The sequence below is a fragment of the Cryptomeria japonica genome, chromosome 9, assembly GCF_030272615.1.
Source record: "Cryptomeria japonica chromosome 9, Sugi_1.0, whole genome shotgun sequence".
Lineage (NCBI taxonomy): Eukaryota > Viridiplantae > Streptophyta > Pinopsida > Cupressales > Cupressaceae > Cryptomeria > Cryptomeria japonica.
Window position 1 is genome coordinate 400,475,083 of NC_081413.1, and position 6,724 is coordinate 400,481,806.

Below are 6,724 nucleotides of genomic sequence, written 5' to 3' on the forward strand. Positions count from 1 at the left end.
GATTGTTCATATTTCTACTAGGTGTCTAGAAAAGAATTCAAGACAAAAATCTAGAGAAAATAAAGGAAAATTCAATAAGAGAGTCTATTATGTCAAAGATGATGCTGACATTCCAAATGATGGATCAAATTATGAAGATAGTGTTTACTTATTTTTGGTAGAAAGAGATGTTCCTAAAATTGATATCCCTAGGACCGTTGATACTTATTTACATGATAGAAGAGATAGAAATGAATGTTTGATTGATAGTGGATATTCAAATCATATGACTGGTGACAAGAGTATGTTTGTGAAAGTCAACAAGTATGATGGTGGTATTGTTAGGTTTGAAGATGATCAGACAACACAAATTGTGGGAATTGGTTCTATTTCTTTTTATGGAAAGCATAATATTGATAATGTTTACTATATGAAGGGTTTGCATCATAATCTTTTGAGTGTTGGACAGATGTGTGAAAATGGTTATAATATTGTCTTTCAGGATGATGGTTGTGAGATCCAGAAAGGATCTAGAATTTCTATTACAGTAGGGAAAAGGACTGGAGGAAACATATATTTTCAAGGAGTTAAGAAATATTTTTTGCTGTCTTAGATAAATGATAGTTGGCTCTGGTATCAGAGAATGTGTCATATCAATTTTGACAACCTAGTGAAGATTAGTTCATCAAGTGCAGTAAGAGATTTACCGAAGCTGACCAAACCGGATAACAACATGTGCAAAGAATGTCAAGTTGGAAAACAAACAAGAGAAAATTACCAAGGAAAGAAGCATTCATCCACCAGAATATTGGATTTAGTGCATACAAACCAATGTGGTCCAACTAGAACAAGGAGCATACAAGGTGAGAGTTATTTCATGTTATTGATTGATGATTACTCTACAATGTCATGGGTTGCATTTTTTAGAGAAAAGTTAGAAGCTTTAGATAAATTCAAAATATTCAAGGGTAAAGTTGAAAATGAAGTTGATAGACAAATTAAGTGTTTGAGGTCTGACAGAGAAGGAGAATTTACTATTGATGATTTTAACAATTTCTGTGAGAAACATTGTATTAAAAGATAGTTATCTGCCCCAAGAACACCTCAACAAAATGGTGTAGTAGAAAGGATGAACCAATCAATTTAGGAAGAAATTAGAACAATGATCAAAGGAGTAGAACTCCCAGAAATGTATTGGAGAGAATAAATTCATACTACAGTCTACACTCTTAATAGAATTCTATACTAGAAAAGACATGGGAAGACATCCTATGAGCTATGAAATGGTAGAACTCTGACAATGAAATATTTCAAGGTATTTGGAGCAAGTGCTACATCTAGAGAGATGGGGATAATATTGGAAAGTTTGACAATAGAGCTGATGAAGACATATTTCTAGGATATTCTACAAGGAGTAAGGCATATTTGTGTTACAACAAAAGGCTAAACAAGAGTGTTGAAAGTACAAATGTGAAGGTTGATAAAAACACTTCTAAAGAGTCTAAAAAATTGGCAGGATGTGAGTCTGATGAATCAGATGACAGAAAAAGAGAAGAGAAGATCAGAGAAGGAGAAGAAGAAAAGGAAGATCAAGAAGCTTCGACATCAATATCTAAGACCCCGAGATATGTTCAAAAGAATCACTCAATGAATCAGATATTGGAGACAAGAACAAAGGAATCATCACAAGAAGCAAAGTAGTTTAAGATCAAGTTTTGTTATGTTTACTTTCAGAGACTAAACCGAAAGCAATAGAAGAAGCTTGCAATGATCTAAATTGGACGAAGGCAATGAAAGAAGAACTAGATCAGATTGAGAAGAATTAGACATGGAAATTAGTTAACAGGTCAAAAGATAAGAATGTGATTGGAACTAAGTGGGTATTTTGAAACAAGATGGATGAAGATGGAAAGGTTGTGAGAAATAAATAAGGTTGGTTTGTAAAGGTTATAATCAGATTCAAGGCATTGATTTTGATGAGACATATGCCCTAGTTGCTTGGATGGAAGCAATCATGATGTTTTTGACTTTTGTAGCTTTTAAGGATTTCAAGGTTAATCAAATGGATGTGAAATAAACATTTTTAAATGGGGAACTAAAAGAAGAAGTTTATATTGAACAGCTAGAAGGATTCAAGCTGAAAGATTATCTGAACATTGTTTGTAGATTGAAGAAGGCCCTGTATGGATTGAAAGAAGCCCCTATATCTTGGTGTGGAAGGCTAGATAAGTACTTGACTGATCAAGGTTTTTAAGAAGGGTTCAACTAACAACAATTTATATTTCAAAATTAATTCAGGTAAAATCCTAATTGTTGTAGTGTATGTTGATGATATAATCTTTGTACGCAATGAAGGAATTTTCATAGTGTATGTTGATGATATAATCTTTGTAGGCAATGAAGGAATTGTTGTAGTGTATGTTGATGATAAAGGAATTTTCATTTCTTAGTCTAAATACATCAAGGAATTGTTTAAGAAGTTTGGGTTAGAGAACTCCAAATCGGTGTGTAAACCTATGACCACTAGATGAAAGTTGACAAAAGATGATAAGTCCCTTAAAGAAGATGCAAGTCAGTACAGATCAATGATTGGAGGTGTCATGCCCAAACTTTTGGGCATGACATTTTGGTATCAGAGCAAGGTTTCCAACACTAGGAACCTTTCTCCATTATGTTTCACTTTAATTATGTAATTAATTATATTATATTTATTTTTATTATATTTAATTTTAATTAATTAAATATTTCTCTAAAAAATTATTTATTTAATTCATTTAATTTTATTTTCTACTAAGGATGCCTCCGACTACGCGACAAGCTCGCAAGCCTGAGAGGGGTCCGAAGAGGTCGATAGGGAGGAATCGGTTCCGGAAGGGAACCCAGAGGCTCCTCCTGAATGGATGGTTGACCCAAACCGAGACATCATAGTAGCTCTCCAAAACCTGATAGGGATAGCCCAGGATAGGCTTCCAGTAGAGGATCATCATGTTGAAAACCAGAACTCAGGGAGCCATAGATCGACAAATAGTGAATGGAGTAGGAGTCCACCTTCTAATCCCATAGAGAGTTAGGCTGGGCACGAGCCTGAGTTTGTGCATCTACCAGGACCACCTCTAGTGGAAGCGCCAGTGTATTATGAGAGATCATGTCAGGATCTAGGGGATCTAATCAGAGAAGTTATGCACCTCTAGCCACCATCTTTTGGGGGATCTACCAATGGGGTAGAAGCTGAGGCTTGGCTTTTGAGCCTGGATAGGTTCTTTTCATTGCGCTCCTATGAGAGCAATCTAAAGGCACGTATAGCAGTCCACCTATTGAGAGGAATGACCTCCACATGGTGGAGACATGAGGAATACAAGTGTGGTTTAGTTGCAGATACCCTCACATGAGAGATTTTTACAGAGAGGTACAGGGAGAGGTACTTGTCAGAGCATTAAAGACAACATAGGATAGATGAGTTCCATGACCTCCAGAAGAATGGTCTCTTAGTGACCCAGTATGTGAGCCATACATAGACTACCTGAAGGACAAGAAGCTTCTCGTCAATCATTTTATCAGAGGGTTGAATGTCGACATAGTAGGACCAGTGAGGATGTCCACTCCAGGGAGCCTTCGGGTTGCCATGGAGAAGGCCTTGATAGCAGAGGAGATTCAGGTCAGACCATAGGATACAAGAGATAGGTTCCAGAACTGAAACCCTATATCCCAGACATACAGGTTTCAGAAACACCATTGGAAGGATAATAATAGGCACACATCGGGGCTCTCCAAACCCCCTCCTCCATAGCAATCACAATAGAACCATAGGTAGAGGCCTCCAAAGATTCAATAGGGTGTAAAGCCCAAGTAGTGGTAGTCTCGGGGTCAGAGGTGAGATCAGTGATCTCAAGTTCCTTACACACCTCTGGCGAGGACTCAGTAGTTCTCCAGGGGTGGGTACAATGGTTCTAGCAGAACAGGGGGACAACCTTTCTCTAGGCCTCAGGGCGTTCAGTTTGAGGCATGTGGTGCTTGTTTCACATGTAGGGCCATGGGGCACATGGTGAGAGAGTGTCCTTAGGGTCAAATGGTAGGAAATCAGAGGATGGTAGCATCAGAGCCTACAGTTGGAGATATGGGCAAGTCCCATAGAGTCTTCGCAGCGGTTGACAACCGCCAGGCAGAGCACCAGGCCACAGTCATTAAGGTTGCAGGTATGATCAGAGGTAGTAGTGTATCTATATTATTTGATTCAGGAGCTACTGATTCCTTTATATATCCATTGGTTATGGAGCGTTGTGGGCTAGTGGCAACTAGACAAGGTGTCAGTTGGGAAGTGGAGTTATCTTTGGGGGCTAGAGTGTTAGTGGAATCAGAGGTTAGGGCATGTCAGCTTCAAATTGGCAATACCACCACCTTAGTAGATCTTAGAGTTACACCACTTGGATCTTATGGTATTGTACTTGGCATGGATTGGCTTTATGCCCACAGAGCCAAGATGGATTGCTGCTGGAAAGTGATTGAGTGTGAGGATGATCAGGGTTCGCCCATAGTAATCGTCGGGATTCAGAGACCCATGTCTCTTCATTGATTTCTGTAATACATCTTAAGCAGAGCATGCGAAAGGGATGTCTGTTATTTGCCATCACCATCAGTGATAGAGAGGAAGAGGATGAAAAGGAAACATCGATTGATGACCATCCTATCCTTAACGGATATTCAAACGTGTTTCCTTCAGAGCTAGCTGGAATGCCACCCCATAGAGAGATTGACTTTCATATAGACCTTGTACCAGGAGTTGAGCCAGTTTCAAGAGCACCTTATAGGATGACCACAAATGAGCCTAATGAGCTCAAGATGCAGCTTGAGGAACTCCTAGAGAAGGGTCACATTCATCCTAGCATATCCCCTTGGGGTGCACTAGTTATCTTCATGAAGAAAAAGGATGGATCTCTTCGATTATGCATGGATTATCATCAATTGAATGAAGTAACCATTAAGAACCAATATCCCTTGCCCAGGATCGATGATTTATTCGACCAACTTCAGGGTGCCAAAGTATTTTCCAAAATTGATCTAAAGTTAGGATACCATCAGTTGAGAATAATGGAAAGCGATATCCACAAGACCACATTTCACACTAGATATGGCCACTATGAGTTCACCATGGTTCCATTTGGTCTTACGAATGCTATAGGTGTTTTCACGAGCCTCATGAATGGAGTATTCCGCACATTTCTTGACCATTTTGTGATTGTGTTCCTCGATGACATATTGATATATTCTCGGAATGAGAAGGAGCATGAGGAGCACCTGAGATAGGTTTTGCAGTGTTTTAGGGACAATCAGTTGTATGGCAGTTTATCAAAGTGTGCATTCTTTTGTTTCAGAGGTCAAGTACATTGGGCACATTATTTCTGGTGATGGGATCTCAGTAGACCCATCAAAGATCATAGCTATTATGGATTGGCCAGTGCCAACCAATGTGATAGAGGTCAGGAGCTTCATGGGCTTAGCCGATTATTACCGACACTTTGTTGAGGGATTCTCTAGAGTCACACATCGCATTACTTCTCTTCAACGTAAAGGAAATAAATTTGAGTGGACAGAGAAGTGGGAGAGGGACTTTCAAGAACTCAAAAAGGCACTTACTAACGCACCTATCCTTGTAGTGCCAGATCCCTCAATGGTCTTCATGGTTTGCACATATGCTTTGCTAGGAGCAGTTCTTATGCAGGATGGTAGGGCTATAGCTTTGGGGTCTAGGAATCTTAAGACTCATGAGCTTAAATACCCTACTCATGACCTTGAGCTTGCAGTAGTAGTGCATGTACTTGTGAGGTGGAGACACTTCCTTTTGGGTCATCATTTTGAGCTTCATTCAGACCATCAAAGTCTTCAGTACATATTCACTTAGCTGAACCTTAATGCACGTCAGAGGAGATGGATCGAGTTCTTGTGCGAGTATGATTTTGAAGTTCACTACATCAAAGGGAAAGAAAACGTAGTTGCAGATGCCTTGAGTAGAAGACGTCACGAGGTATACACCATATCTATGGGCACGGATCTGAGAGATCATATATTGCAGCAATTGCTATAGGATGGATGGTATTTAGAGGTTTGTCAGGTGATACGATCTCAGGATACTCTAGAAGGGAAATATGTGGACTATTCCCTAGAGTCTGATGGACTATTATGCCATAGAGGGTACATCTATGTACCTTCCTCTAGGGGATTGAGAGAGTTCCCTGTCACAGAGGCTCATAGAGCTCCTTATGCAGCACATCCCGAAGTTAAGAAGATGCATGCTGACTTGAGGCAGTTATATCATTGGCCAAGAATGTGGCAGCTCATTGCTGAGTTAGTAGCCCGATGCCTCAAGTGTCAGAGAGTCAAGGCGTAGCACCGCCATCCAGGTGGGTTGCTCCAATCTCATGCTATACCAGAGTGGAAGTGGGATACTATATCCATGGATTTCATCATTGGTCTCCCTATGTCATCTCGTCGCCATGATGCCATCTTGGTGGCAGTTGACAAGTTGACCAAAGTGGCCCGCTTTTCACCAGTTCAGACTACCTTCACAGCACCAGTAGTAGCACAGGTGTTCTTGTGAGACATTGTCAGACTTCATGGCATTCCATATAAGATTATTTCTGAAAAGGATTCCCTCTTCACTTCTTCCTTTTGGAAGGCATTACAGGAAGCTATGGGCACCAAGCTCAATTTCAGTACAGCCTATCATCTGGAAACAGATGGTCAGACAGAG